This window comes from Equus asinus, chromosome 5 (genome assembly GCF_041296235.1).
Source record: "Equus asinus isolate D_3611 breed Donkey chromosome 5, EquAss-T2T_v2, whole genome shotgun sequence".
In the NCBI taxonomy this organism is placed as follows: Eukaryota; Metazoa; Chordata; class Mammalia; order Perissodactyla; family Equidae; genus Equus; species Equus asinus.
In genome coordinates, this window is record NC_091794.1 from 69,201,120 (window position 1) to 69,226,469 (window position 25,350).

Genomic DNA, 25,350 nt, shown 5'->3' on the forward strand with positions numbered 1-25,350 from the left:
ACTTGGTCCGAGATTCAGCATGTGGTGGGCGCTCAACAAATGGCTCCCTCTCCTTTTCTTCTGGAGATGCTTGAAGATGGTCTCCTAAAATAAAGACAGGGAGGAATGTCCGGGGACTGGACATTAGCCCCGACACAGGCAGGACATGTCACCTTCTGGTCCTCAGTTTTCTCAGGGATTATAAAAAAGGGAACAGATCAGAGTGCTCATCTGGGGATGGGGTGGGGGTGGGGATGAAGCACGAGGAAAGTTTAGGGGATGAGAGGTATGTTCTGTGACATTGTTGATGTTTTCACAGGTGTGTACGTGTCTCAAAATTCATCAAATTGTACACTTAGTAAGTGTAGATTATTATATGTCAATTATACCTTAATAACACTGCTAAAATTAAAAGGAAGAGAACAATTTCCGCTTTATTTATCTCCCTGGGTTGTTGTGTCCCTAGGATTACGTAATAATCATAAAAGCACTTGGAATAATAAAAACTAGATAAACGGGACGTATCCTATTGCCGATGACTTTCTGCCTCTATAAATAGCCGCTGCCTTACGTGGGAGTGGAGAGTAAGAGCTGAAAGATGCATGAAAGAAAATAGGAAGATCTCCCTGAAAAAGTGACAAGGCAGATGGGAAGGGGCCTGTATTAGTCAGGGTTCTCCAGAGAAACAACCAATAGTGAGCACATGTGAGCGTGTGTGTGATTATCATAAAGAGTTGGCTCGCACAGTCATGGAGGCTGAGAAGTCCCAGGATCTGCAGTCGGCAAGCTGGAGACCCGGGAGAGCCGATGGTGCAGCTCCGTCTGAGTCCAAAGGCCTGAGCAGCAGGAGAGCCGGCGGCGCGGACGCAGCCCAAACGCCCAGGCTGGAGACCCGGAAGAGCCGAGGTTTCACTTTAAGTCCCAGGCAGAGTGAAGACAATGTCCCAGCTCAAAGGCAGACAGGCAGGAGGAGTTCCCTCTTCCTCAGCCTATTTGTTCTACTCTAGGCCTTCGACTGATTGCTGAGACCCTCTCATTAGGGAGGACAGTCTGCTTTGCTAAATCCACCAATTTAAATGTTAATCTCACCCAAAACGCTCTCACGGACAGAAGACTGTTGTCTAAATATCTGGGCATCCTGTGGTCCAATCCATGTGACATGTAAAATTAACCATCACAGGGACTATTACTTACTGAGCTCCTGTTTATAGCAAACCTCTCTTATCTCAACCTGTATTGGTTACAGATAAACCCCAAAGGGACAAAGAGGTGGTATCACTTGCCCAAGAACACAGGGCTGCCAAAATGACAGAGCTGGATTTAAATTTCATCTCACCTGAGTCTACTGCAGCAAGCTCCACTTCCTAGGATCCCAAAATTCAGAGCTGAATGAGCCCTTACAGATTATCTAGTCCCCATCCGCCCTTTTACAGAAATCTAGAGGTGAAGTGACAAACTGAGGTTGCACAGCAAGTCACTGAGAGAGTGGGGCTCCTGCTTCCGTGTCATCTGGGGCTCCTTCTGCCACACCGCCCGTCCCGACTGCATCTTTGGCCACTTCTCCCAGTCTAGCCTGGGAGGGGAGAAAAGCCTGCTCTGAGATGACGTTCTGCCCTCAGGGCTCAACAGCTGGAGAGAATGTTCCCACAGGTGAGCCCCACTCGGCCCCCTCACCCCCTGCAGCCCCTCCTTCCCAGGCTGCCCTGGTTGCAGAAGCCCAGATATTTCACAAACAGCCAATTAACACCTCTTTTCCTCCTCTGGTGGAAAAAATGATGCTCAGACTTCGTGAACTCAGGAGTGTAGGGCTGCCTGAATGATGCTCAGATTTCCTGAATTCGGGAGAGTGGGGCTGCCAGAATGATGCTCAGACTCCTGAATTTGAGAGTGTGGGGCTGCCTCATGGGGTAATCACCTTTGCAGGAGGCCAGCTGCCCTTTGGGGAAACTCATTTCTTTAAGGCCTGAATGCCTGAATCCCAAGATCCTAGTGGGCTCCAGAGAAGGGAAAAGGGGAAGAAAGCCGAGTGGGGGAAAGGGAAGGGAAGGAAAATTTTATCCAGGGAAAATTCCTTACATGGTAACACCAGCTGGCATTTACTGACAATTTACTGAGTGTCAGCCACTATCCAAGGTGCCTCCAATTATCTCAATTATCACAGTCACCTGACAAGGTAGGTACGTTTTTTTACCCCATTTTATACGTACAAAAACTGAAGCACAGAGGTGTTAAGTAACTTTCCCCAGGTCACACAGTTGATAGCTGGTGGAGCTTATCTTTTAACTCTGTCGGTTCAACTTCAGAACCCATGTACTAACTCTTACTCAGAGTTTACAATTTACACGTGTGTTTCCACCAATTATCTCATTTGATTTGTATAACATGTGAAGTAGAGTTTGCTATTTGTCTTATTTATGGTTGGAAAATGAAGTTCCCGGAGTAGACTTAGTGAAGGCCACCCAAAAAGTCAGTGGTAGACCAGGGAAATACTCATTACTTCACTCAACAAACGTTTACTGGACACCCGCCGCGAGCCCGGCAGTCTGTCCTCAGGGAGCTACAGGCTGTCAGGGGACATAGCCAATTATAATACAGTCCAATGTTTTTATTACTTTATTTTTCATTGTATTATTTTTATTGAGGTATAGCTTAATACAGTAAAGTACACAAATCAAAGCGTACAGCTCAATAAATGTTAAATATAAACAAACACACATATGTATAAATGTGTGTGCGTGTGTGTGTAACTACCCTCTGAGTCAACATATAGACGATTTCCAGCACCTCCCAAAGCTCCCTAATGCCAGGAGTAACTGTTATTCTGACCTCTTTCACCACGAATTGGTTTTGCCTGTTTTTCACCTTCGCTGAAGTGGGATCTATAGCGTGTACTTTTCATACCTGGCTTTCCTCACTTGATATTCATCCATGTTGCCTGTGTCATCATTTGTTCTTTTTATTGCTGCGCCATATTCTCTTGTATGAATACACACACACTGCAGCTTTGTTCTCTGGGAAGCCGACTCTTGAGACAGAGATTAGCATGCAGCACAGTTACTAGCAAGTGTCCTTGGGAAGACAGCTGTGGAAGGGAGGGACAGGCAGCAGGATTGGGGACAGGGAGAAGTCCAGAGCTCAGTGCAGACCCAAGGACCACCTCAGGCAATCCCACAGAGAGCTCAGAAGCTAAAATAGCCTGTCTTAGGTGTGCTGTGTAGCTGTGGGCTACCCTAGGAAGAGCAGCCCTGGGCAAGGCTTGCAGCCCAGGCAATTCTGGAAGAGTTCTCTGCCACAGCATTCCCAACAGCTGGGGCAACGAGTCCCATCTTGAAGCAGGATCTGAGCAGCACATGACCACGTCCACCACACTTCAATGTACTTCTCCATTCTCCTGTGGGTGGACGCTTGAGTGCATTCCAGTTTGCACTATTACGAATTAGGCTGCTATGAACACTCTTATAGATGTCTTTTGATGGACATAACCAGTTATTTCTGTTAGACATATAACCAGGAACAGAATGGCTAGATCAGTCGCCAGGTACATATCAATTTACACTCCCACCAGCAATGTATGAAAGTTTCAGTGTTTCCAATTCCTAAAATTAAGGTCTCTTTCATTTTAGCCATTTTCGTGGGTGGGTATTTAGTGGTATCTCATTATGGTCTTGATTTGCATTCTCTGGACTGACTGAACACTACCATCAAATATGGGCCTAAGCGCTCACGTCTGGTCAGGGTGGAGCCAAATCTGAACCCAAGGTAGATGGTTCTACAGACACTGTGTTTCTCCCTGGGCATCATGTTGCCTCCCTCCACACCAGCCAGTGTGCATTCAAAGACTGAACTACTCGGAAGTAGTCATTGACCTTGAATCAACCCTACCACTCGCTGGGTGTCCGGCTGTGGGAAATGTATTAGTTCCCCCCCGGGAGCCAGTCCGCCTCTTTCCTTGCTCTCATATGCTTTCTGCTCAGGTAGCGGGTGTTTGTGTGCTTAGGAGAGAAGGTAAGAAACACAAGACTTTGCTACTGGGGCTGTTGGGACTCACTCCGGGGCCTTCGATAGTGTCATTGAGCAACTGAACTTACTAACCTAAGGACTCCCATAGTTCCAACATCCCAAAATATGAAATGACAAATTTTCTTATCATTTAAGCCATTTGAGTTAGGTCTTCTGTTACTTACAGCCGAAAACACCCTAACTCCCCCTTTCCCGCACCTCGACTTAAACAGATTGCATCTTTTCTTCCCGGCTCCTCCTTACAACGTGGTCTGATGGAAAATGCAGAAGCCTCATCCTTTTAGCATTTAATGCAGAGCGACTCTGAGAGGGAGGTATTAGCGCTAACTCCATCTTGTAGAGTCAAGTCTCTGCTTCCTGAGGACTCGAACATCTCAAAGAGCTCTTCCAAGCAACGGCCTCATTTTTTCAGATACTACAGCCAAGACCCAGTGAGAGGAAGTACTTTGCTTGTGGTCATACAACCAGTAAGTGGAACGGCTGAAATCTGATGGACTGAAGTTCCTGCTCTTTTCTTTAGGTCTCTGCATGAAACAGCTCTTCCCTTAAGAGAAATCAGCACACGAGCATTAAAATAGGCCCTTTGGAAGTCAGAGGACACAGTCGCTCCAGGTTTTAACTGCTCTATAAATGCTCCCCTGCTTCCGAGGGTGCAGATCTGAGCGTCTCCCGCGTATCTCACAGAGGACACGTATTCTGACACTGAGGAGAAGATGAAAGCAACTCCGCGTCCAAGACTCATAAAGTTAGCCCCTTTGCATAGATGTACAGCTTTCCCTGCAGCTGGAAACTCACTGAAAGCCAGACCTGCTGTGCAGAGGAGAGGAGAAGCGGGCTGAGCTCAGCTTCCTTCTCCGCTGCCCCCACGGCGGGGACCCGACCAGCTCCTGATGCTGCAGCTTCCACAGCTCAGATTCACCGCAGGGAACTACATAGCCTTTCTCCGCTCTCAGAATCCCGACTGTCCACAGAGTCCGTCCTTTCTTGCTGGGCTCCTGCTTCTCTCTCTTCTCTGGAGCTGCCAGCTTCCTCTCTTCCCTCGGTAGGGCTCCCATCTCCTCATCCCCCACCCTGGAAGCTGAGGAGCCACCATCAAACAGCTCCACAAACACTCTCTTACTTGCTGCCCCTAAAGTCAAGCCCATGGCCCTTCTGTTACATGAGTCTCACTGTGGAATCTAATCCAAGGGGATAACTGAAAGTAGGTTGGCATTACTGGGAGAAGAATGGATGGGGGCCACTGCAGATGAAGGTGGACAGGAGGGCAGGGACCACCCCATGCAGGAACTCGCAGGCCTTGTTAAGGACTTTGGACTTATCTCAAAAGCAAACGGAAGCCACTGAGTGATTTTAAGCAGGAGCACAAGATGAGATGTGAGTTTTAGGAAAATGGCTCTTGTGGCCAAGGGGAAGATTGGTGAGGAGAAAAAAGGGACAAGACTAGAGACCAAGGGCAATAATCTGGCCTGCTTTGTCAGGTAAGGAGCTCCCTGTCACTGGAGGATGCAAACAGAGATAGAGAAGATGGATTCCTGTGATGGATACACAGTTGGACTAGCTCATGCCTGAGGTTCCTTTCAGCTCAGAGACACCAAGATTCTTTGGGAGAAAACTTACCTGCCCTGGTCCAACCTCCACTCCCCAAGTTCACAGGCTGCGAAACTGAGACACACCATGGACTGGAGGCGGGTCTGCGACTGTGGTGTCTCAGTCTGAGTCTGAGTAGGTTTCTGTCTCCACAGCATACGTGAGGTCTCTCAGCCAGTGCCCCCATTTGGGGACAAGGGGTGGTTCCATTTTGTTGTGCAACAGCTCATAAATCCAGGAATTAAAAACAAAGGGGATTCTGTTGCAGGTAAATACCATTTGAAATACAATCTCTGTGAGGGCTTTATGTTTGTCACGAATTTTATAAATTGTTGCAGTAATTAACAAGGCATAAAACAGGCCTCTACCCCATCCGGAAAGGCCTTCCTGAATGCCCCATTGTCGGACATGCCACATGGGCTCCCAGAGTGGCGGTGCCCTCGGTGATGCTGGTGTGGGATGAGGGTGGGGGCATGCCACCCTGGGAAAAACGCCTCCATTCACGGGAGGCAGTTTAATGGGCTCATTTTAGGTGGCTTAGAGAATGACACCGAGATTTACCTCCTGGGTCCTTCCCTCAATAAATTAAAATGAGGCCTGGGGTCTGGGGGACAGTGGGACCTTCCTCTGCATTTCAGTCAGAAGCTGGGCAACCAGAACAGTTTTCTCCCTTGCTGTGACTGCATGCATTTGGGGAATTTTCCCACATTTTCTCTTGTTTTCTTTCTCTCTGGGAAAACTGTCAAACACTGTATGGAAAATAAAGACCTCAATTCATGAACACAGGTTTGATTTCTTTTTAAAAATAGTACCTTCTGGAAGTCTCAAGTGACCCAGAGAATTGACTCCGAGCCCTCCTGTTCCTGACACCCTGGAGGATGCTGTCCCCCTCCACAGAGGTTGCAGGGTGTCAAGAGACAGTCAATGAGCACAATGTCCTTGGTACTCCCCCACCCCACCCAGAATGGCCTTTTAATTAAGAAACATTTTAGGCAGACAAAAAGTATAACTGGTATAAATAATATTTATGAACCCACTACCTAGCTGAAAATATAAAACACTACAGATCAAATGGAAGCCCCTTGGCCCCTCCCCCATTTTCTAATTATGTGTCCTCTGGGATCTTAGCAGGGAAATGACTCGGTCAATGAGATTTGGGGAGCTCACTCTGACTACTGTGTGCATTGGAGGAACCAAGGCTGGATGCAGAGAGACCAGGTCAGAAAGGTGTTCGACGATCCAGACCAAGGACAACAGCACGCCCCTCTCTGCAGCCCGAATGCTGAGAATGGGAAATCAATAGGCAAACGAAATTTGTGAGTAATGATGGCAACTAATAGTGGTATCTCACCTTCGATTTACCCAGCATTTTTCAAACTCACTAAATCACCAAATCCTCTCCATAATTCTTTATTTAATCTCAATTTTACATATATGGAAAGTGAGACTTGTAGGGGAGCAGAATTTGCCACATCAAAATGTCTCTTTGGCTTGATTATTTTTAAGAACAAAAGACTCAGGAAGAAATTTTGACCTTCTCCTAACTGCCTAAAAGATTCTAAGGTAGAAGGCCTGTTCCAGGAAGGAGCTGTCACCATAGAGAACTGAGTATAATATGAACTAGGTGTGGTAGACAGGGAGGAACCCAGCAAGGCCCAGTGAATCAAAGTCCTCTCCAGTCTCTTAGTCTTTGCAAGCCATGGCAAACATTCCTTTACCAAACATTTGCTTTTCCATCTCCATGTGAATTGCCTTCCTCCCCTTTGAAATCCCAAACCACTACCCTAACATCCTCTTTTGTCTTTAGCTGAAGATGATATTTGAGGTGGTAGCTTTGGCCATTTTGGCAAATTACTCAGTTTTCCTAGGTTTCCCACATATATACATGTTATTAAACTTTGCTTGACTTTCTCCTCTTAATCTGTCTCACGTCAGTTTAATTCTTAGACTAGCCAGAAGAACCTAGAAGGATAGAGAAAAATTTCTTGACTCAGGGGATTAAATCATTTTCCCAAGGTCCTTTGAAGGTTTTGAGTTCTGGCTGATGCCCGTATAGCTTATTGTCTTGACCTTGTGTCAACATAACCCCTAGAACAGAACCTAGCTCATAGATCGTCTGTGCTCTGTAAATACTCAGCATATAAACGAATCACTCTGACTACACATCCTGTCTTTCCTTTGGAGATTTAATCACATATAGCCCAGTGTCGTTTTTTGGCATTTATGTACATGAATAATTAACAATAATATATTTCCCAACTTGGTAGTAAAATCCTTGAAGGAGGAGAAATCAGGTTTCTTATCTCCTGGCACTTTGTAGGAATTGATAATTATAATTATGTTACAGACACATAGACTTCTACAACTAGAAGAGATATTTGAGGACATCTCGTTAAATTCCTTATTTTACCAATGAGATGTGGAGAGACAAAATGCCTGGCCAAGGTCGCAGAGCAAGTCAGAATTGTGTGCATGTGTGCTATGACCATGTTCTCCCAGAGTCTTCAGCCAGCCCTACTTAGAAGTCCTTTGATGTGCCAGCTCCAGGACGAGCACTGGATTCCACAGGTAAGAGAACACAGTCCTTGCCCTGTGGGTCACAGGGGCTTCGTGGACAGCCCCGCTGTATGGAGGAGCCCTATGACAGAAGAAAATAAGGAGAGGTGGAGCCCGTGGAGAATGGAGAGCCCGAGCCCAATGTGAAGACATTCAGATGCCATTTTTACACTCTGTGTCAATAGAACACAACATATTTGGAAGCAAAATTGGACCATTTGGGCCATTGAGGCACCAGCTGTGAGCCCTTGACCTGCCTAAAGAGACGGACAGGTAAAGAGAACATGTCCATCATGGCACATTGCTCAAGGTAATTCAGGGTCAAGGGGCATGGCGACTAAGGATGCTGCAGATGCATCTTAGAGGCATTGGTCCTACTGAGCATTGAAACATTCATGGCATTGCTCTGCCCTGATACTGGTCACAGAGCCTGCACTCCACCTGGGATCGATTATTGAATGGTCACCATCCAAACATGACCCTGGAGTCACAAATGTTACAAAAGTCCCTGCTGCTGATCCAATCATGGCATTTCTGGAGTCTGTTCTAAAGAAACACTCCTCAATCTTGGAAAAGCACACAGGAAGTGCATTGAAGCCTGGTTTATGGTGGAGGAGAACTGGATGCATAATGCATAATGAGAACAAGAGCATTTTGTTGCACACTATTTAGGCCACACGTCAGGAACCGTGCTAGAGCACTTATAAATGTCATCTCCACCTCACTAGTCTTCACGATCAACCCTATAAAAAGGCTGTGACTGTCCCCATTTTACTTGTGGAGACTAAGGCTCAGAGAGGATAATCAGATAGATAGCCTGAGGTTGTAAAGCTTGTAAGTGGTCGAGATGTATGACTCACCCCGGGCCAGTGATCTTACACTTTAAGCTTTAGATCAAATACCAGAACAGCTAAATAATTTTTTGCATTCAGCGTAATGTTATCCAATTTTTGACAGTGATGTTTATGAAAACTGCCTACAGTATCCACAGCAATGAAAAATAAAAAGGAGTTTGACATTTGTATATTTACAATGACAACTATGGTTATATGTATGTAAACACACACACACACAGACATACACACATTGTTAAGAATATAAACCAAAATGTTACTGGTGGTTGCCATGAGGTAATAAGATTAGGGTGACTTGATTTTTCAAACATTTTAGAATCATCATGGTAAATAATATTGATAGTAGGAAAAGTATATTTCACGTATTTATGAATAATAATTCTAATAAGTGTCTACCTCCTCATATTAATTATCTATGGAATCTTCTGACAGAAAACATCCACACATGAGCAATGCACAGTATTAATTTTCCAACGATTTGCCAAAAATGCTCAATCTTAAAGAGATAAAAATGGGGCCAGCCCAGTGACGTAGTGGTTAAGTTCATGTGCTCTGCTTCGGCAGCCTGGGGTTCACAGGTTCAGACCCCAAGCACAAATCTACACACCCCTCATCAAGCCATGCTGTGGTGGCATCCCACATACAAAATGGAGGAAGCATGGCACAGACGTTACCTCAGCAACAATCTTCCCCAAGCAAAAGAGGAAGATTGGCAACGGATGTTAGCTCAGGGCCAATCTTCCTCACCAAAAAAATTTAAAAAGAGAGCGAGAGAGAAGCAACAAATGAAAAAAGAGCAGTTGTGCACTTACCTGTCATTCATGTCATCATTTTCTCTGTCTTGACTTCAGGCTCTCCCAAAACCAAGGAAGAGAACCAGAATCTTGTGGAATCTCTGATTTGGTAGGAAGCCTAGAACTTGCCTGTCCACTCCACGCTGAGTACAGAAGTCCGAGCCGAGGCGCTCACTGAGCACCCCCGGGGCTGTGGCACTCGCTGCTGTGGGAGCCGGTCCTCATGTTTCTGCATATCTTGCAAGCAGAGGCACCAACTATCTTTTCAAAGATGTTTGTAGAGCCAACAGCCTCTGAAGACAGAGATAGTGTCTCCCTCAGAAGCAGAGGACAGATTCCTTTGCTGTCCCGCATAATACAGACAACGTCTCCCCCAGGGCAAAGCACAAGTGGGTTTGCAGGCAGCCCATTATAGAAGATGTGTTTCGCTAAGCTCCAGGTTCCTCGACCGTGAAGCAAGCTCACCATGTGTGCCGCCCACCTGGGCCCCTTTGCATCACCCCCACGGGACTTGAGGGATAAAGGGGAATCGACACAAACATGCTTATGCTGCTTGCTGTGCCATGAGAACAAAGCTCTTTGTCTCCAACCCAGGAGTCACCGGTCTTCTACCAGCAGCCACAACGCTGTGGCAGGCTCCCTTGTTAGCTGGCAAGGAGGGTCAGGTCTCAGACTCTCCCAGTTCCTCACAACGCTTTTCTAAGACAGCCCATCCTGTGGTTTCACGTGTGTTTGTGTTATTCCCAGATGACATAGAAAATTCCTTATTTTAACTTTTTAATTGTTGTTAGGACAGATTTAAGCTAGAGTAGAGTTCAAGCCTTTAGGGACTGATTTCAGCTGTATGGTGGCCACATGCCCTGGTGTCTCACACTGTCATTCCACTTATGCCTATTGTCCTAGCATAACTATTAATAACACTCCTTTTCATTCCCAAAGTGTCCCAGTTTGGATGATAAATTACGTGGGCACTCTAACTGAAGAGAGCTTGGAGGGCCAGACGCCGTGTGGCCGCAGCGTCCTCCTGCCAAACCAACAGGACGCGAAGTGAGGCTTATACTCCAGCACAGAAACCTTACGGCTTTGGCAATCTGTTTAACCTCTTTGTGCCTTGATTTCTTTATCTGTAAATTGGGAATAATACCAGTATCTACCTCATAAGGTTATTGTAAAGATTGAATCAGTTAATATACATAAATGTACAATACTTAGAACAACTCCTAGCTCATAGTGAATACCACACGTTGGCTATTATTATCAATTTGGTTATCACTCTCATCTTCATTTAACCACAAGAGCCAGCGACTTCTTTGGCTGCTGGCAGCACCCGCTGATCTGCTTCAAGCACTCACAGAACCAGACAGAGCCCTAAGTGGCTCTTCATGCCATACCCTGGACTCCAAGCAAGACTGGACTCCATCAAATTCAGGCTGGTGGCTCACCTAGCTTTCCATGAGAGCCCCCGGAGGGCTCCGCACAGCAGTATCACAGAACCGTGCAGTAAGTAATCAGGAATTAACGAAAGCAGTCTCACCCCTATAAGTTTGTAGCTGGTTCACAACTCCAAACCTTCACCGTTTTGTATGTAGATGGTAGGGGGTGGGTGTATACGCACGCCTATGTTTTGTTCTATCCAAGAGGGAAAGGGGGTGCTATTAATATTTACACTGGGTAATAGGCATAAGGACTGCACAAAGCAAATCAGCTCGTGGGGTCAACTGGGAATAACACACACAGAGGAAAAGATGGGATGTCTTAGGAGCTGGGAGATTCCCCGGGGTGAGTGTCTCTCAGTGAACTTCACTGGGTCGTGGGCAGGAAGCAAGGGTCCCTCTGGGTGTAACACGCTGGTGCCCTGGCCAAACCACTTAACAGCAGGGGAGCATTTCAGTTACAAATCAAGAACTCCAAGCCTCGCTAAGGCCCCTTCCAACTCTCTTGGGTTGGCCTGGGGGGGGGGCCCGGGGAGTCTCTGAATCTGTGCACTCTATAAAAGGCAGGACATCTCTATGGCCCTGGGGGACAATAAATGTTGAAAGCCAAAGGTGATGATACAACAAGTATGCAAAATATCCCAAAGGGTCTTAAATCTCAGAGCGACCCGGCTTGTGTCTGACTGTCTCGAGTCCTGACACGTATAAAGAATTGTCCCATACGCTCTCTACCGGACATCAGGGAGGAAGTGTTGAGTACGTCAAGTATGAAATGCTCCTCCTTTTAAAATTCATTTGTTTCCTCGGGAAACCTGAGCTGCCTTGCACACTCCTGTGAGGAGAACAACGGCAACTGAGGCGAGCATTTGTAAACAAACAGCTTCACGATTTAGCCCCCAGGGTCTGCAGCACACGGCCAACTGTGCAGAGTGTTTGCTCCTTCTGATCGCTGCTGGGCTGACTGGGAACTGACACCCTGTGTACTTGTCACTTCGGGTTCCCCTGACCGGAGGGGCTAGAGGTTTTTCTTAATCAGGAGAAACAGTAACAACAATAATAACCGTTATGATTGCTGTTACAATTATGTCCACCGTTTCTTGGTCCTCACTATGTAGGGACGTGTTTGGTCCTCCAGGAAGCAGATGCCGAGGGGAGTTAGAGATACAAGTGGAAAGCTGGAGGTAATGTCTGTACAAGTTAGAAAGGGGGAGAAGGCAGAACTGGGCAGGGAAAGCCTTCGGGCTGGGATAGGGCTCTGACACCTGGAAAGGAAAGCAGAGAGGGAGCAGGATTGGCAGGGGGTGACCCCAACAGCAATGCAGAACTGACAACGGACTCGGCCCACCCAATGAGGTTCTCTGCAGCAAAGAGCCAGTTAGAGGACTCGCACCTCAGGCAGAAAGAGCCAGGCCCTAAAGCCCCAGGAACTCAGCCATCACCTGGGGCTGCCCAGGTGGGGTGTGGCCTCAGGTCAAAGGCTGAGGCAGATCCTGGAGGGGCTGCAGCCAGGGGCCTTCACACCTCCATGGCTGCCACTGCATCATTCTACCTGTTTTATCGCTGGCTGGAAAATGGAGGCCCAGAGAGAAAATTGCCCAAGTACACACAACCAGTCGGCTGTGGGGCAGAAATCGAGTTCATGTAGACAGACCTACATTCAAAGGCCCATCCTCTTGTAACCATCAAGGAAGATCGTGACGAGGAGGCAGAACCACATAGGATCCCACAAGGATGGGCAAGACTTGGGTCTCTGGGGATAAAGGATGAAGACGTTCCAAGAGGGCGCTGTCCCATCACCATTCGACCATCTGCTTCATGGGAGAGGCAGGAGAGGCGGCCCTGAGACAGCACACCTGTGTCCAGTGTTGGAATCTAACTTGTCTCCACGACCTGAAACTGCAGCACTCTGGTAGATTGCTACGGAGGGCTCCTGGCATACACATGGCATGACTTCATCAGAGTCGCGCCATGGAGAGTGAGCAGGCTGCACCCAGGCAGTCCTGAGAGCGAGTCTAGGTCTGCCATTCTCCAGACACAATTCCACGGCCTCTCTCAGCCTCCCTGTCTCATTGTATTCACTGTCTGTCCACAAAACTTCACGGAGGGCCCTCCATGGTCTTTTCCAGCAACTACACTGAGGACTGCAGACACCCAAGGAGGAGACACAGCCTCCATCCTCTGAGAGACTGTGTCAGGCCAGTGTGACAACTGCTCTGAGGATGTGGTGTGTGCAGACCAAATGGAGGCCGGGTCCACTGCCTGCTGCACTCTTGCTGGTGCCTCTGTCTGCCAGCCACAGTAGGCACCCAACAGAAAGCTGTGGAGAGACCCTGACATTCAGGCCACACACAAACCTGGCACCTTTCCCGGTGTTCTGGCCCCCATCTCTCCATGGCTCTATAAATTTCATGAGGTCAAGAATCTCATTTCCTACTGCATTTGGAAGCTCTGAGAACTAGGTGGTTAAGGGACAGGGCTCTGTCATACCCAAGTGCCAGAACCAGAGAAGGAACCAGTTTCTGCCAGCGGGCCAGTCTTCTGGACCACGAGTCAGGGGAGCCTGGCAGCATCTCGGAAGGCCGGGTTGAATCTCACATGCGTCCTGAGAGGCACCCTCAGGAATGAACCCGTTTCACAGATAAGGACAACAGGTGCCAAGAAGGAAAGGGAATGCACAGTGGTGACGGGGAGTCAGGAGCCCAGGCGAAGTCCCAGCTTGGCTCTGACTGACACGCCGCGAGGCCGTGAGGGAGTCACCACTCGCCTCTCTGCAGGCCTCAGCTTCCTGCTTCCTACGATTTACTCAGAAACCAACCACAACACACACAGAGCAGGGCCTCTTACAGAGCTCTGGGCTTTGTGGCTCTCACATTCCAGGGTTTCTAGAGACTTTCCTAGGACGTGAAGACTCAGAATCCAGGACAGTGTTCAGGTCCCCTACCCAGGGCCTTCCTGCCATTCAAACGTCCAGGTCAGGGGAAAGCAGCTGGCCTTCGTTCCCCGTGCAGCTCAGGGCAGAAGCCTAATTATGGTTAATACCCAGAGTTTGACAGTGAAGCTGTAAGTGGCATCCAGGCTACAGGGGCTGGCGGCAGGGATGAGAGGCCACCAGACAAGTTATGGTGGCCCTTGCATGACAAGGAGGCTGACATTCTTGCCTTTCAACAGGCTCACGTCCTACGGGACTTGGGTGACTTCCTTGGGGGCTGCTAGGGAAAGCTGAAGTGCGGGCGTGCGGTGGGTAAGCCCCTCTCTGAGCCTGGTCTCCACACACCCTCAGTCTCCACCTGCCCCGGCCTGGGGCTCTCGGCAGCACCCACAGGGGCTGTCCTGAACGGCGGCTGGCCGTGAGATCTTGAGAGAAGCAGGCTTCCTTTCGACCCTTCTTCCCTGAGTGTTACCTCACTCCATAGGTCTGGGCGGCTCGGGGACGCCTGATAACGGAGAGCGAGCCTCAGGATTTCTCCATAATTTACTCAGAAACGGCCTTCTCAAGCACAGACCTGTGTAAGGTACAAAGCTCGGGTTATTAGTATTCCCATTTGTAAAAGGGCGGGCTGGGGCTTGCTGGCTCCAGAACTCACGCGCTTCCTCATTACACTGTCCTGCCATTGCATCAGCCAGCGTCCAGTAAGGAGACAGAGCTCATCTGAACAGGGACAGATCCCTGTAAATAACTATTAAGCAGTGACAGTGAGGCCAGGAAAGGAGAGTGGTTCCCTGTTCTGAGCTCTGTCTGCACATGCGCTGCAGAGACAAGTGTCAACCAGGCACCCAGGCTGTGCAGCGTCAGCGTCAGACGCAAGCCGGAAGCTCCTCTGTGCCAGGCCTGTGCTGGGGTGTCAGATCGGTACACAGCACGGGTGCAGCTCCCACCTTCACAGAGTCCAGAGGCCAGAAAAATGCCTTGTATCTCATGCGGAAGGATTGAGAAACACCAGCTTAGACAATTAAACTAAGTGGGACCCATTGGAATCGCCTGAAACGCCTGCCTGCAAAACAGGGGCTGGCCCATCGGAACCCACTCCAGACCTGGCGAATTGCAGTTCTGACGGCTGCTCGGAGAACACGTAGCACAAACACTGTATGACTGAGTTGCTGGGGAAGGGGGCATCAGGACAGCCTTCTACAAGACTAGGAATGAGAGGCCTCACCACTATTCCCTGCCAACTCGATGCAAGACCCATGCTGGACATCCTGTATGAATTCTCTTACTTTATCCTCCAGTGACCCGTTACCACTACATTTGCTAATCACATCAACCTTTTGAGTTGTTATTATCATCAACTCTATTTTTCAAATGATTAAAATGAGGCAGAAAGTTAAGTAGTTACTAGTCAGTAACAAACTTTTAGCCATTACACTATATAGCCATCCAACCTGGGAATTTTCCCAAAACAATAGTCTCCTCTCTGCCTTTCTGCCCACTCTGCAGCCTCCCCTTCTGACCATCTGAGGGAACAGCATATGCAAAGGCCCAGAGGTAAAAAAGAACACAGACCATTTAAGGTGGCTGGAGAACAGAGAGTGCCAGTTGATGAGGCTAGATTACAAATGCTTAAGGTAAAAAAGCAAGTCGCAAGATCTGGATGCAACAGTTCAACCCTTTTGACCTGCCTAAAAATATGCTCATCATGTCCTCTCCTGACTGCTCCCATCTCTGCCTACACCACAGCCATGGCATAAAGACACCTGAGACTCCAAGGTCAGGAAACCGGCAGAGCCCACCTTCAACACACTGCAAACCCCTCAACCCCAGGGAACACCCAGCCCAGAACCACTGCCCATCACCCGTCTTCCTGGGTTTCCCCTTCTCCATGACAGCCTGGGGTCCAAGCCCAGCTTTGTACCTTTCCCTCCTGTCATCTACATCAACTTGTCCCATGTCCTTCTTTGCTCACTGACCTATTACTGTGATTAATGAATAATATAATTAATTCACCTCTTACCAGTGACAAACACCATGAAAAAACAGAAAGAGCTTGTGTTTTGGGTAAAATGGATTCAAGTCTTGGCTCAGCTGTTAAGTAGCTCTCTGAGCCTTAGTTGCCCCATCTGAAAAATGGGTTAATACCCACCCCACAGAGTTGCTGAGAGATGAAAGTAAGATAATGTCATTGAAAAGCCATTTGAAAACTCTTTACAAAAATGATTTCAATAAACTTGAAGTTGGCCACCTAACATCTGTCTGGCCCATTAAACCTCCTCCTGAGGCTAAACGAGCGCAGGTCAGGTTTGAGATCTTTTCTAAGTTGATCGTAGTCAGTGGTCATCTGTCGGCTCTGGAATCAGAGCCTCCTGCGTCTGATTCAGGCTCTGCCACTTAATACCTGTGCGACCTCAGACTGCTTGCTTAACTCCATGGCATCTCAGTCTTCCCACCTGTAAAACGGAGATAACGACAGCACCGAGCTCATGGGGCTGTTGTGAGAATGAAATGCAACAGTACGATAAGGTCCTTTGTAAAGTACTTTATATGTAATGATGGTTCAAGAAATGTCTGTTACTTTTTTAAAAGTCCTCACAGCATACATTTAGGGGCCGTATCATTATCCCCATCTTACAGACGAATAAGCTCAGGCACAGAGAGATTGTCTCAACCACGGATGTTCAGTGAGGGGATGGCATTGCTGAGCTTGGAACGCAAGTCTGTGAAATGCCCAAATCTGCTCGCATCCTGTCTGCCCCACTGCCTCTCGTTGGGGAGCTTGACCAACAGCCTCTCAGATAGGACGCGGGTTCTCTGTGAGCTCGTTGGTAGCGCGATCTCTTAGTTAGGTCCAAGCCTAAATGCGCTCCTCTGGAAAAAGGGTAGGATGGGGACAGGATGCTTCTGAGTAGCAGGGAAGGGGGTGAGGGCAGCCAGAAGACGGGGAGGACTGTGGAAACCTTAGGAAGGGTGGCAGGGCAAGGGCAGTGGACGTGGAAGGGACATGAAAGGCAGAGGAGCAGCGTGGCCCTGCCAAAGGCAGGGAGGCCTGGGCCCCACCCCCTCTCCTCTCCCTCCATGTTCCCAGGGGACCTTCATCTTTGTAAGGCCCCACCCTGGGGGGAGAAGAACTGAAAGGACAGAACACGCTGCCCATACACAGCCCTGCCTTCTTCAAACCCCGAGCCAGCAAACAACAGCCGCCTCGCATCAGTGTCGCAGCCCTGCCCCTCAGGATGGGAAATCCGCCCCTCTCCCAGGGGCCGCAGGGCCACATTAGGAAGGGTCCTCAGAGATCAGCAGCTGGAACGCTTGGCTTTTAGGCAGGGAAACTGAGGCCAAGGGTGGAAAACTGTGTGAAGATGTGTGAAGAGGAAAACACAGCCACCCCTGCAGGCCTGGGAGGCACATTCACATTCTCTCCCACCTCATTCATTCATTCATTCATTCATTGAATACCCGTTTATGAAGATACAGACACTGTGCTCAGAATTAGAAGCTTGACGCCACCAGCTAACAGTCCAGAGGCATGATTTTTTGATCCACTAGAATATTTTTTAATTTTTAAATTAATTGATGACATTTAAAAATCAGCATTTTTTCATAAATATCCAGATATTTGTCTTTTCTAAAAAAAAAAATCAGACCTGGCCACACTTCTTAGGCATGAAAACATTTTAGACTGAGGCCCACGGCTCAGCCTCATGCCCAGCGCCGACGCCACCTCCATCCCACCCTCAAGGTCCAAGCTGACCTTGGCGTGCCTTGATGGCTTATGTGGTTTTTGCATGTGCTTATTCCCTCTACAGTAGCACTTCCTAAACTTAAATGTGCACGTGAATCACCAGGGGTCTGGATTCTGTAGGTCTGCAGGGGACCTGAGATTCTGTATCTCCGACAAACTGCCAGGCGATGCTGGGCTGCTGGGCTGGACCAGGACCACACTTCAAGGAGCAAGGCTCCCAACTCTTAAACCTGGTTTTTACATATGCCTAGGACACATTCCACTCCTCCTGTTTGCCTGTCTAACTTCAACTTCTCTGTCAAGACTCAGTTCTAGTATCCTCTCCTCCAGGAAGCCTTCCCTGACTGCCCAGGGCAGGTTAAACATAGTCCTCATCTCGCACACCCTTTTGTGCTTCCTTCTGTCTCAAGTAATCAAGTGAATATGATCCAGTGTGAGGTCTTCTCCTCCCAAGTCTCAGGGACAAGGACTCTGCTCCTGTTGCTTCCTTCTCCCTCCAGTGCCAGGTACATGGCAAGTACTTCAACACACGTGTCTAAATAAGGCTCTTTGAAGTCTGGCTCCCTTCTCATTAATATAGCCTGGTGGAGGGGCAAGACCGGAGACCTTGGTGCAGCTGAGCACGTGGAGAGAAGGAGAACTGATCACATCCTTCCTCACCAGCTGGGAAATAGACCTCACATGTTCTGTCTCAGCTCCCTGAACCCAATTTCTTTCCTCTGTCAGGCGACGATAGAAATACATGCTTCTCAAGTTCCCTCTAAATATGAAATTAAATCACACAGCTAGCCCAGTGCTGGCACACAGTAGGTGATGGATAACTGCTCATTTCGATTCACTTCCTCGCCAGGCCCCAGGCTCTGCAAGGCCCTGAGAAAAAGCGCACGCCGATTAAAGCAGGCCTTTGATCAGACAGACAGGGGTGATTCAGACTGACACGGCCTTCCTGGGGATGCCCACAGCCCGGCCTGTCATGGTCCTGCAGGTGAGGCTGCCCCTCTGACTACAGACAGGACCAGACAGCGGAGGAGGAGCTGCAGCCCTGGGGCAGTGGGGGCCACAGACCGGCGTGGCCCTGGGCTCCTCGTTTCCAACTGTCAATTCGAGTTGTGGTTTCAGCCTCTCCCAGCTGGTTATTGAGGGTCTTCCCTCTCTCCTCCTCTCTTTCCTGCATCCCTCACTGCTACCACCCATGTGCAAAGCTGATCCTGGCTCAGGTAACAGGATGGGCTAGAAAGCATACTGGTCAGGGAGCCAGAAATTCAGGAATCTAATTCTGTCTCTGCATTTACAATTCCCATACCTTTAACTTTTCCAAGCCTTGTGTATTAGTTATCATGGCTGAGTAACAAATTACCCCAAAATTTAGCAGCTTAAAGCAACATTGATTATCTCACCTAGATTCTGAGCATCAGGAGTCCAGGAGCAGCCAAGCTGGGCGGTTCTGGCTCAGGGTCTCAGGGTCCCAGGGGTTTGCAGTTATCTGAGGGTTTAACTGCAGCTGAAGGCCCTGTTGTCACAACCGCTAGCTCTCGGGGCTGTTGGTAGGGGGCCTCAGTTCCCGGCCACATCAGGCTCATGACATGGCAGCCGGCTTCCCCCAGAGCAAATGATCCAAGAGAGAGCAAGAGTAACCAGCACAGAAATGGGGTCTTTTACACCCTCCCATGGGAAGTGATACACCATCACTTCCGCCATGTACTATTGGTCACATGGGCCAACTCCAGGATAGGGTAGGAAGTGACGTCACAAGGGTGTGAGTAGAAGGAGGCAGGATCATCCGGGGCCACCTTGGAGGCTGGCCACCTGTTATGGGCTAAATTGTGTGCCCCCAAAATTCGGACGTGGAAGTCCTGAGCGTCAGCACCTAAAACCTTGACTGTATTTGGAGACAGGGCCTTTAAAGAGGTGATGAAGGTAAAGTGAGGTCATCAGGGCGGACCCTAGTCCAACATGGCTGACGTCCTTCTAGGAAGAGGAGATTAGGACACAGGCGGATACAGAGGGAAGACCACGTGAAGACACGGAGAAGCCAGCCGTCTACAGGCCAAGGAGAGAGGCCTCAGAAGGAACCAACCCTGCTGACACCGGACCTTGGACGTCCAGCCTCCAGGCGTGGGGAAAACGTCTGCTGTGCCAGCCGCCCAGCGCGGTACCGCCGTACCACCGGGGGAGCAGACTCCGACACCGGCCCCCCTCCGAGCCAGGCGCCCCACGACAGGAGGCCCTCGGGGGTGTGGCTCTTCCTCCCTCCCGGTGCCCGCCTGTGCCGCAGAGCACAGGGGGATGCCACGATCTCGGGGCCACCACTGCTGGTCTCAGTTCATCCCCGCGGGGACTGTGATCCCCTTTGAGAGCCCGCAGGATGAATCTGGAACTGGCTCTGGAGAAGAGAAACAGGCGGCGGCTGGCAGAGGAAAGCTTTCCTTTCAGGGGCTGCTGGGGCCTTAGGGAGGGTTATGGGGGAGAGGTGTGCAGCCCCCTCTCCCCCGGGGCGCCCACCTCGAGCTCCTTCCCTCGGCCCAGCGCTCGGCGAAAACGCGCATCCCCTCCCCAGCACGCCTGCGCCCTGGGGGTCTGCAGCCCCATCTCAGAGACCACGCCCCGCACGGCCGCCCAGCCAGCGAACCAGCCAGGGCGAGGTCGACCGCGAGTTCGGTTCCAGGCGCGCTTGCTCCAAAGCCCCTGCCCCTTCCTCCCGCCCGCTGCCTCCCAGCCAGCCTCCGGGGCTTCCAGCCTGTTCTCCTCTGGAGCCCCGGCACAGCGTCTGGCGCAGAAGAGCGGCTCGATTCATGGTTGCTGTGAAATGGAAGAATGAGTGAAAGAAAATTCAGTGAAAAAAATGAAACAGGGTATAGAAAACAGCAAGCTGGTGACCATATTGAAAGGGACATTTCGCCCAAGTTCCACCTCCTCCAGGAAGCCCCCCTGACCACGCACTCACAGAGGTCTGGCCTGGGCGCCGTCCGCTGGTACTTAGACTGGTCAGCAAGAGCCGCCAGAACGCGGGGACCAGAGCAGCAGGTCAGGCAGGCACGCTGGGGCCCTGGAGACCATCAGATGGCCCTGAGGGGCCTCCCCACAGGGCAGGCGCGGAGCTGCCGCACCCCACGCAGTTCCTTTGGCCTTCCTGGCTCAGCGCGAAGGAAAGAATTTTCTACCTTGCTAAGCTCCGTTTCCACACGCACGAGGGAGCTCAGTTGCTTGCCCAAAGTCACAATAGAGCATGTGCCGAGCCAGAACTCAGGCCCAGAACTGCCTGGTGCCTGAGCTTGCCGCTAAGGAGCCTGTCCCTCGAGAAGGCTGCCCAGGCTGCAGGCGAGCACTGCAACTGGAGGTGAAGGCAACAGGGAAGACGGGCGGTCTTGAGTGCCCTGCTAAGGAGGTGGGCTTTTTGTTGAGGACACTAGAGAGCCACTGAAAGGTTTTAAGCAGTGGAAGCAACATGGACTGATTAGTGTCCTGGAAAGATCATTCTGGCGGGAGCAGGGAAGTGAACAGAAAAGAAGAAACCAGATCAGCGGTGCTGAGCACGTGGTCCCCAGACCAGCAGCATCAGCCTCACCGGGGCTTGTTAGAAATGCCAAGTCTCAAGCCCCCACCCCCCCGCCACAGACCCACTGAACCAGAAATTCTGGGGTTGGGCCCAGCATCTGTTTTAACAAGCCCTGCAGGGGATTCTTATGTTCCCTAAGGGTTGAGAATTGCTGGACCAGAGGTCACAGGATCAGCCAGAATTTTATTTAAATACTTTGGAGAAGGTGGGAGCATAAGCCAGAGCAATGTTAATATTAAAGTACTAGCCATTATATTGTGAATATTAATAATAGAAACTTTAAAATTGGAATCAGGAAGGCTTGTAGTGGGAGCTCTCTCACCCTACCACTCATCCTCAATTATCCCCAACAGGAAGAGATGCACCTTGCATCTCCAGCAGGAAGTTGCCTCCTTCTCTACTACTCCTGTGGAGGAAGGAAGATTTTCTTTTTGCCCAGCAACAAGCTCAGCCAATGAAAAATACCACAGCTCAGCCAACAAGGACCTGTTATCACCCTGAACTCTTCCTCTCCTCCAATGAAATTTCATTTAGAACAGCCCCTCCCAACTCTCCCTTTTTCACTATAAAAGCAAGCTCCCTGCCTTTGTTCTCAGGACCTGCCTGTGGCTCAGCATAGTTCACATGTCCCAAATTGCAATTCTTTCGGTATTCCCAAATAAACTCATTTTGCTGGTGAAATAACTGGCTATTTTATTTTAAAGTTGACAATAGCTTATTTAATCACCATTATTTCAATCATGTATAACTATCAACAATAATCCTGCAGTGTATAAAAGACGATTCTCATTTTTCAGATGTGAAAATGGAGGTTCAAAGAAGTTAAAGCAAAAGTCGCGTATCCACTGGAAGACCTTGTAATTTCTCAGGCAAACAAGGACACCTTTGGAAGGGGAAGGGGGTGCTAACAATCATTATCCACGGTCACTAGGCCTGATCTGGGACTGTCCTAGGCAAACCAGCTGTACGATCAGCCTGGAGTCCAAACCCAGGACCATAGACTCCAATGTCTCTGCCCTTCCACGGCCTGCCACTGAGAGTCCGCGTCCTTTTGGCGGCCTGGGGACCCGTAGTTCTGGACGCTTCTCCTGGAGGATTGGGAGAGATGGGAGGGAGCGATGTGCTTCTTGTCAATCTGTTCCTTGTTAAGGTCTGGGCAACCTGACCATTTTCTGCTTTATGTCTAGTCCAAAGCATAAGCTGTGTGTCACAGTTTTATTGGGAAATACTGCAAAGGTCAGAAACAAAAGGAGAATGTGAGGCTGCCCTAGGCCCTCTGGAACCCTCCTCCAGCAGCAGCGCTGAGCTCTGATGTGCTACAGCGCACTGGAAAGCCTTGACAAGCTCTCCTGCACAGGGGCCCCAGGTTCCCGCGGAGGCACAGGCCACTACCACCATCCTGAGTGCTTGTGAGTTCTCCACAGTAAACTGCTGTTTGCTTCTGCTGCTCAGCCACTGCGTCCTCAGGCCCCACACATGCCCCTACAGGGCGGGTTGCAATTTCCCACTTGGCAGATGAAGGATCTGAAATGCAGGGGAGCAACTTACACAAAAGTTGCCAGCCAGCGCCTGGCTGGCCCAGCCTGTCTTTCTTTTGTAATTGTTCACTCTACCATTTATTGATTTGGAAATAGACAAACTTGGCAATTTGCTTGGAAGATAGTAAATCTGAATTCACGTAATCTTTCCTTCCATTTTTAAGAGAAAAAAAAATAGTGGTTGGCCTATAATGGTTAGTCTAAGTCTGTTACTATATTATCTCTAGTTTATTGAGATGCAAAAATGGAAAAGTTGTCCAGTCCAAATTCTTCTGACTCAGAGGTCATTGTGCAGTGCACTGGGCTGAGGCAATGATAGCGCCTGGGGAAACGGCAATGGCTTTGTCACAGCATCCACTACGTGCCAGGCACTAGCTGGGCGCATATCATTGGTTACCTCGTTTAACCCCCTCTTTCCATATGAGAAGAAGCAAAGCGAAGAAGGGGCCATGATGTCCTTGAGGCCACACACCTAGAGAGGGGTACAGCCAAGATGCAAACCACATCAGATGCCAACGCCAGTGCACAGGGCGGGTAATGGTATAGAAATACTGTTCAGTTCTGTGTCTTGAGTCTTATTAACATTTCTCCTGTGCCAACTCCTATTTAAGGGACAGAGAAAAAACTAGAGATTACTCCACACCTTTTCCTTTCTCAAACCTGCAGCACCTCCTCCCTCTTTCTCCTTCTCAGCTGATGACCTTGCTTACTCTTGTCGCTGAGAAAACAGATGCAATCCAAAGATAACTTCCATACACTCCCACCCCGTGTCCACCCACCGCCCTGCATCCTGCCTACGTGCTCTGCCGTCCTCCTGTCAGCGTAGATGGTCTGTCCTGCGCTGCTGAGGCCTATCCCACGAGGGGCCTACACCCACTCCCTTTCACTTCCCAAGGGCATTGATGGAGTAATCATCTCCTTTCTCTCCTACGCTATCAAATTTCCTCTCTGCCTTTGCCTTCAGCATGTGAGCGTGCTGTATCCTTCCCACCTTTACAAAACCCTGGGTTGACTCTTCGGGCTCCTCCAGCCACTGCCCCATTTCTCTGCTTCCCTTTACAGAAAAACTCCTCAAAAGAGCTTCTGTATTCTCTCTGTCTCAACGTCCTCTCTCCAGTTTCACCTGGACCTTCTCCAGTCATGTTTCCACTCCACATTCTGTGAAAATAATTTCGTCAAGGCCACCAGTGACCTGCATGCTGCTAAATCCAATGGTCAGTTACCTTGACCTAACAGCAGCTTTTGACACAGTGGATTACTCCTTCTTCCTTGATGCTCTTTCTTAATTTGGCTTCCAACATTCTCTTGATTCCCCTCCTATCTCATAGATGGCTCCTTCTCAGTGTCTTCTGCTGGTTCCTTCTCTTCTCTCTTCCTCCTAAAGTTGGTGGGCTACAGGGCTCCATTCTTAGTCCTCTTCCCATCTCTTGTCACAATAGATAGATATTTGATTATCTCATCCAGTTTTATGGCTCTGTGGACCATATTCTGGTAACTCCTAAATATGCATCCTTAACCCACGCTTCTCTCCTAATTCTTGTCTATCTGTCTACTCAACATCTCTCTTAGATATTTAGTAGATATTTCAAACTCAGCATCTCAAAATCTGAGCTCCTGACCTTCTTCCCAAACCCTGCTTCATCTCCACTTTTCTTCTGAGTTGAAGGCAACTCAGTCCTTCCAGTCAGACAGGCCAGTAGCTTAGAGTTGCCCTTGACCTCTCTCTTTCTCTCATATCCCACATCCAGTCTGTCAGGAAACCATGCTGGGTTGACCTTCAAAGTATATCCAGCATCTGACCACTTCTCACCGTTTCCATTTCCACCGTCGTCTGAGGCATCATCATCTCCAGCTTGGATTTATGCCACAGCCTCCTAATTGGTCTCCCTGTTGCCAACCTTGACCCCTACTGTCCATTCGCAACTGAGCTACTAGAACGACCCATTTAATAAATAAGATGGATAAAGTTATTTCTCTGCTCAGAATCCTCCATTGGCTCCTCATTTTGCTCAGAGTAAAAGCCAAAGTTCAGTCGTGGACTACGGTCCCTATAGTCCATGTGCCCTGTCACCACTCTGACCTCACCACCTGCTGCTCTCCTCCTGGCTCACTCCACTCCAGCCACACTGGCCTCCTTGGCATATTTGTCTCTCTGCTTAGAACTGTTTTCCCAAGATTATACCCATGGCTTCCCCCTTCAAGTCTCTGGTCAAAAGTTAACTTCTCTTTAAAATCTGATGGACCTACCCCCAGCATTCTCAGTCCCACTAACCTGCTTTATTTTTCTCACAGCACTTATCACTTTAGAACATCCTCAATAATGTCCTTTTTTGTCATGTTTATTGTCTACTGTCTATCT

At 49.2% G+C, this 25,350-nt stretch overlaps 1 long non-coding RNA gene across 1 annotated transcript in view; it reads right to left on the bottom strand.

Annotated features, from left to right (window-relative positions):
• Positions 1-1,701: 1,701 nt before the first annotated feature.
• The window catches only part of LOC123285897 (uncharacterized), a 63,847-nt gene continuing 40,198 nt past the window's right edge, over positions 1,702-25,350 (bottom strand). The window contains exons 2-3 of the long non-coding RNA XR_011503375.1: positions 9,809-10,083; positions 1,702-8,224 (exon numbers count right to left, since the gene is read on the bottom strand). This is a non-coding gene — a long non-coding RNA (uncharacterized lncRNA). The remainder of the gene's footprint in view (positions 8,225-9,808; positions 10,084-25,350) is intronic.